The 7,676-nt window shown below is 37.2% G+C and overlaps 1 pseudogene; it reads left to right on the top strand.

The window, feature by feature from the left end:
- The first annotated feature begins 224 nt into the window (after nt 1-224).
- LOC121318601 lies at nt 225-7,263 on the top strand (annotated as a pseudogene).
- Nucleotides 7,264-7,676: the final 413 nt, after the last annotated feature.

The following is a 7,676-nucleotide window of genomic DNA, read 5'->3' as shown; positions in this document are numbered from 1 at the left end:
AACGTGACGTTTCTTTTTTTGTATTTTTATAGCATCCATTTGATACCTGATTTTTAAAAAAAGTTAAACAGATTAAGGCTTTAAGACAAGGCTTTTTTTTTTCACAAGCCATGATTTGATATACAAATACTGTAGACTTTACTGAGCCTTACATGTGATTTTCATTTTCACAACCATGCTGAGAGAGGAAAGGTTAAGTACTGTAGTTATTGCCTCCATAACCAATGTATCTCAGTGTCACTGATAAGCAGCTAGATGTGAAGCTAGAGGTATGGGAGAAGTTCCTATTCATCCAAAAGCCCTTTGCTCATTGACCCTTTCAATATCTGACTGAAATTTGAGACCCAGATCTGTTGCTGATGGCAAATCTAAGTGAACTAAACCAGTTACAGCTCATAGGAGCTTCAGTAGATCAAACTATGGACCACAATGTAAGGTTCCAAATATTATATTTTAAACATGATTTAAAAATGCATGTATCACAGGCAGGTATCAAAGTAAAGCAATAGTGCCTTCTATTAATTACGTTTTGTTAAAAGAACATCATATTCAGCACGGAGAATCCGCTATAATTGAATGGCAATGAATGAATGATGGTGATTGCGATTGCAATTACAGATGATTTATGAACTGTGGAGGGCATTCAGGGCCAGAGTGAAAGATAAAATTGCCCAGAGGTCTCGTCCGTGGGTGCTGGACGGCTACCTGCATGAGGCAGGCTGGAAATATATGAATATATGCATCACAGTGCAGCATATAGGAAGTGGATATGGGCCACCTCCCCCCAAAAAGACGAAGCTGCCAAACCATGAATGAATAATAATAAATAATGCATGTGCTCCACAGTGGCATTCTGCCACCTATCCCCCAAGTATTGAATTTAATGAAAATTAGCAGCTGAGACACAGCCCGTTCCCCAGAGTATGACTGCGCCGAGGGAGAGCCCAGCTTCTCCAACCCGACCACTCGCCCCGCAGAACTAAATACGAACCGCTCAGCACTCAGGTAAGGAAAAACCCTACTCACATATTTTTTATTTATTAAGGGGAAACCTCAGGAAATCCATGGCTGAGGGCAGCTCTTCCTCCAGGCTCTAAGCGGTCAACTCCCGTTTCGGCTTCCCAGCACTTGACTGAGCAGCCAAAACAAAAAGAAGCGACAAGAAAGAATAACACACACAGCTTTTATGCACTTGCTGATGACGTATTGTTTAGGGTAGATTCTCCTTCCAGAAAAGCAACCAAGTTTACAAGGATTCAAATAATATATCTTTTAATGATTTTTTTGGTATCTCAGGCTAAAGCAACCCCATTGTTATGCCTAACTTCATTGTCAGGCTCTTCTACCCAGAGTACAGCTAAAATAATAGATTTCTGTGATAATATAGATCATTTTGTGTATTATGATTATTGTGCTCAACAAATATTACTATAATTGTGTTTGAGTCATTTTAATATATTAAAGGATGACTTATTAATATAATGGAAAATACATTTAGCAATATTCTAATGTTAGGACCATTCATTCTTTTGTTTTATTAACTATTTATGACATATACTTGACATATATCATACACTTGGACTTTCGAAAAGCCTTTGGCAACGTGTCACATGAAAGGCTAATCGTCGAGCTGCAACCCGTGGGAATGCAAGGGGGTACATGCAAGTGGATACAAAGCTGGTTAAAACATAGGAAGCAGAGAGTACTTTAAGAGGGAGAATCTCTAACTGGGGCGCAGTGTGCTCAGTGAGATGCTGCAGAGCTCTGTTCTCAGACCCTCATAAAAGGTATACATTTAATCTGAGGAATTCTCTGCATAAACAACTTAGATTGGGGGATAATTAGAAAACTTGTCAAGTCTGTAGACAACACAAAACTAAGGAGAGTGGCCAACATGCTAACAGCCACCGAGAAATAAAAAATAAAAAATGTAAAGTCTTAAATGTAAATATTAGATCCAAATACCAAATGAGGGGGGCATTGAACTAGAACAGGCTCACCAAGAAAAATACCTTAGTCTTGCAATAGACTCATTGTGGTCAGCTACCACACAATACAGGGAAGCAATGAAAAAGGCAAACAGAATGCTTGGGTCCAGAACCAATGGTGCACTACAAATCCAAGGAGGTTATGATGAGGTTGTGTAATGCACTGATGAGACCACACGAGTTCTGTCCAACTGTGGTTACCACAGTACCATACAGAGGGACATTGTGGCCCTGGAGAGAGTCCAACAAAGAGCAACCACACTAATCTTGGGGCTTAAAGGACTGAGCTAAGAAGATAGGCTGAAAGAACTGACTCTATTTAGCTTGGAACAAAGAAGAATAAGGGGGATGTGACTGATGTCTTTCAAATCTTAAAAGAACTTGCCATAGTTAACTCTAATACTTGAAATGCTGTACAGAGGTCAGAACCAGAAGAAAGCCATTACATTAAAATCAGAACACTTGTTTTGAGTTATTCTTCACTGGTTTACAACTTAGACGGCCACTGCAAAATGCCATTCAAAAGGTGACACTTGATCATGGCATTTCAATCCAACTGGCAGTGGTAAATTACAGGTTTAATACTGTAGGCTGAGGAAGTCTAAAGATTATAATTAAACATACCCATTTTAGGGTTAATAGTGTCTCTGCTCTGATACCTAAAAATTGTTCTCTGAGGGAAGGGTTGCCGATGCCTCATGGGAATAAGCCTATCATCATGATGTAATGTGCATTGATTGACAGTGAGATTGTAACTCAGAACTATAGATGGTTGAAAGAGCATTAGCCTGGGAAAAGATTTAAAAAGTTATTTTACTGTTCTGAGAAATCAATTTTAAGCCTGAAACTATGTCGCTATATAATTTTAATCCAGTAGAGGTTGTTCACAGAATTTTGAAGTCAGTTACATGTATTATTTCTGAACCCCAGGGCCATGTTCACAAAGCATTTTCCCCAAGCTGCTAATGTTAATTACATTATTTACCATTTTTGTTTGTATTTTTGTCTTGTGTTTTGTTTCTTTGTAAGGAACTGACAGCATTGCAAAAGAGTGGTGGAAATCTTCTCGAGATGATGTATGAGAAACCAGAGCGATGGGCCTTTATATTTCAGATCTATGCTTGTATGAGCAGAGTGAGCGCATCACTTAATGGAAAACTGCAAGAGGCTGAAAACCCAGTCCAGTGTTTTGAGAGATCCGTTTACAGTGATAGGTATGTAAATATAGGTTAACAGAACTCAATCAAAAGAATACTGGTTCTACCCCCGTCCTAGCCCCCACCACCTCAAGAAATCTGAATTATTTATTACATTAGTAATAATGTAACAGCCCATTCCCTTAGTCTTGTACCAAGAGTGGATTCTGTATTGTCTTCTGTGACTGTATTCTCTTCTACACAAATGTACAGCATTAATAAAAGAATCTGAGAGAAACAGTAATGCAGAAACTGAGTACATGAACAAGGCCCTTTGTTTATTTCTAGTATCTGGATGCAGTAGTTTCCCAGCAATTACATTTACACAGTTTCACAATGCCCACACAATTTGTAATACAATGTTAGTAAGGGTTAGTTACTCATATCTTTCATTTGTTTTTGTTTTTATGGATTTTTTTCACTTTATATTAACATTTACTGCCACTCTCACTGGAAAAAAAAAACTATGCAATATTACTGTAAATAATTAACAGTTCCAAAGTATCATTTTCATTCAAATGGTCATACCTGTCCAAAGATAATGTCTACCATTTCACTGTACAGTATCTTGAAGTATTATTATGTACAAAGTACAATTTGATAAGTATTGATTTGAGTGAGAAAACTTAAGTGTTCCCAGTTATCTTGTGTGTAGACCTGGAGATCTATTTTTAAGTGTGTTCCATAAAGAAATGTTGAAAACAATTGCTGTTTGGATACCACTCTTATTTTTGCAGTCTTTAAAAAATGTATTACATAATCACAAATCATATGTTTTAAAAAAAAAAATGATAAAAGCCATTAGTCTGAGTACTTGATAAGTCATACTTCATTTTTTAATGAGAAAGTTTAAAATCTTAAGAGGCTGTGTGGTCCAGTGGTTAAAGAAACAGGAAAGTAACCAGGAGATCCCCAGTTCAAATCCCAGGTGAACCACTGACTCACTCTGTGACCCTGATCAAGTCACTTAACCTCTTTGTGCTCCATCTTTTAGGTGAGATGCATTGTTGTAAGTGACTCTGCAGCTGATACATAGTTCACACACCGTAGTCTTGTATTTTGTAAAGCGCTTTGTGATGGTGCGCCACTGTGAAAGGTGCTATATAAAAGCAAAGATTATTATTATTATTATTATTATAATATAAACTGTGAGGTCATATTCCAGTGTCATTTAACTTGTACCAAATAATGAATAGGCAACCTGTTCAAAAACCAGTATAATTTGGTTCACCTCAAACCTAGTTTGAAGTTTCTGATGTGCTGTGTTTGTAATTGGAGTTAATTGGCTCTTATTCTGACAATGTACTATAAATAATACCCGGATGTAACTTGTGTCTTTATGCCCACTTTGATAACTCAAGAATATTTTTGCTCTGATGGATTACATAGAGCACTTGTGTCATATCAAGGGCAAAGACAAAACTGTGTACATTTAATATTGTTTTACTTTATTTTTTGCAGATCCATATATGCCTCCAATTTTATATGAATCAGACTCCATGAATGAAACTGAATGGGCTGTATACAAAGACTGGCATGGATGGCTACACAGTCAGAACATCTCCTGAGGTAAGCTTAAAGCTATGTATTAATACAATAGCTTTGTAAAGGTGCCATTAATGTGGGGTGTGATATGATAGTGATTTACTTAAGGCAGGTCCTGGGAACAGCAGACGCAGGAGACAGGAGACTTCAGTTCAAATGTGCTTTTTTCTAGAAATTAAACAAAAATAAATCAATCATTTGAACAAAATAAGTCAGCACCCAAGTTTAGCTATCATGGTGCAGGGCAAAGAGCACAACTTGCTGCTCTCAGGGCTTCCTCAAAACTAACTCACCCCAAGAAGCTGTGTCTCTGCTCCTCATGTATATATACTGTATATGGTTCATCTAGCTGGACCACATTCTGCACATGTGTTTTCTTTCCCTTTCCATTTGGCCACACACACACACACACATTCTCACATGTTTCATGACCTGCCCAATTAGAGGTGGAAGTACATAGTATTTGACATTACAGGGGTAGGTTTTCATCCCTGCCAAAATCCCACATTTTGGTAATTAATAAACCAATCACAAATATACACACAGATGCAGTGCTTCCTGTAGTTTGGGAAATGTTTAATTTTTTTTTATGACAGAAAAATGTACAGGTTTGGTTTGTAAGATGTGTTAAATACTCCATGTCCTAGTATATGGTGCTGTTAAAGTGCTGGACCCGATAGGGAGGTAGAATAGAACACTTTCTATATTACTCAATTCAGTTCCAATAAAGTGTTTTATTAATGATTGTACTAACAAGGTGTACTATCAATTATTAGCAGCTAGACTTATTTCTCAGTCACTTAACTGCACTTTCAAGAGTACAAAGGAAGTTTCACAAGGTGTAATAACATCACTTTTACGAAAGCAAACACATTTACAGAGGGAACATTTCCACAATCCCCTGGGCATAGCTTTGATGGATCAATTTTACCCATAAAACACTGTCAAAGTCAAAGGTGCTATGGGGAAAATTCACCTTGCCTTTTACTCCAAAGTGTAATTTGCAACTCCCCATCAAGAAAAATAAATACATAAATAAATAACATATACATGTCTTCTATGGGTGTGTTTTTTATCTTTGAGAAAAGTGTTGTAGAACGTGCATTCTCCTTGCCAGCCTGAATGCCTCTTCATCTCACACACCAGTGAAGCGTTCTGTTCAGAGATACATAATGAATAATGGAAAAAGTGAAATACAGATTTACAAAACAGTTTGTTATGAATGTAATTGTAATATCAATGCATGGAGAGACTTGACACACGAGGCAGAGAGGAAGAACAAGACATTCCCCTGGAGTGCCTGGGAAAGCTCCATTTCAAACATGAGAGCTGGCTTCACATAAAACAATGTGGTAAGACTGAAGTAGATGCAATAAAGATATACACCTGCTGATTCCTCTTTTTCATAAACATGGTAAATGCTTATTCTAAATGATGTATTGTGTAATATCAGCATGTGTTTTAGTAATCAGGAAATAAGAGATCTGATAATAAAATATTTCTATTTAGAGACTTGCAGATTGTGACGATCAGCAGAAATAAACCAAGCCTTAAGTGTGGTTCCTTGTAAATTAAAATAAAAATGTCAGTGCTTTCTGCAATGAAAGCATAACTTTCCTACTTTAAGAAATGAAGCTTATTTCTTATATCTCAGCTTTTAAAGTCAAGGGTGCACTGTCCTTTGGTACTTTGTTCGGTACTAAATGTTTCCAGCATAGAGACCTGAATGTTTAGAATGCTCTTTGTTCATTGTGATGTCATCCTCTGTCCTCTGACAGGTGCTCCCTTCATTTCATCAGTCCCTGCTGGGAGAGGCTATTCAGCAGCCCTGTGTTCCTTTGTGATCAGGGCCTGCAGAAAGCCACTCATCTTCCAGCTATACTGTTTGCATCGAAGCATCAGTAATATCTGTTCACTCTTTTCCCCGTAGGTCAATTAGCAACCTCTTTAAATGTACTTAAGACCAAATATATTAACTCACAGACCAATGTGACCAGAACGGTATATACATTACAAACGTAAAAGAGGACACACAAAAATAAATTCCCTTGTTTCTGTTTTACAGCATGGAATATGAGTGCTTGAATGACATTCCAATATTGACATTGGATACAAATGAAGACTTTAAAGGGCTGCAGTTGGTTTGATCCATCAAGCCTATCCTATTTCTCCCTGCATAGCTCAGTAATGAAGCCCCCTGGCAATGCCCCGGTGCATTCTGCCAGGGGTATGCCTTGTGTTAGAAGTGGTTGTGGATAGGCAGGTGAATGAGTTCCTGAGTCCTTTAAAACTGGCGAAGATGAACGCAGGTACACCTTGAATGGATTGGATTTACCAATTGAAGGAAGTAGTGTACGCAAGCTATAAATGTTTTACAGGTCAGAACTAATATAAACATGTTTTAATGACAATGTAACTTTCAGTCAATTTAAGAACTAGTGCCTTTTATTATGCAATCCACTGAAAGTCAGAATATCTACACAAGCCATTAAATTTTTTTCTTGTTTATATTTTTTAAAATATATATTTCAAAATGTGAAGGGTAATTTCAATTATGTTTTTTGGGGTTTTTTTTTGCATTCCTGTTGCATGTAGTTTTGGACACATACTAAATATATTTTTCTCTGAAAATGTTTTACATTTTTATCCATTGCTTTATATGGGGAAAATTGCATCATCATATGGGGTCATCATGCATTTCTGTCTTCCACATGTCCCTCATATAAAGGTTAGAAGAGGTTATTTTTTCTATCCTTCCCCATTTGAGATCTCCATGCATGAAAGGGTTAAAGTGGGTTCACAAGAAGATTCCAGATTGCGCTGAAGAGCCGCACTTCAAGCGCAGTCTGCCTAATTTGGCAACTGAAAAAAGCAAGGGAAACAATAACCATCAAAAGTACATATAGCCTAGAGATTAACAAGGGTTACAGCTTGTTATGTGAGTTTC

The sequence above is a fragment of the Polyodon spathula genome, chromosome 1 (genome assembly GCF_017654505.1).
Source record: "Polyodon spathula isolate WHYD16114869_AA chromosome 1, ASM1765450v1, whole genome shotgun sequence".
Taxonomy (NCBI): Eukaryota; Metazoa; Chordata; class Actinopteri; order Acipenseriformes; family Polyodontidae; genus Polyodon; species Polyodon spathula.
Note: the sequence above shows the minus strand (reverse complement) of the source record. Positions and strands in the feature narration are given on the sequence as shown.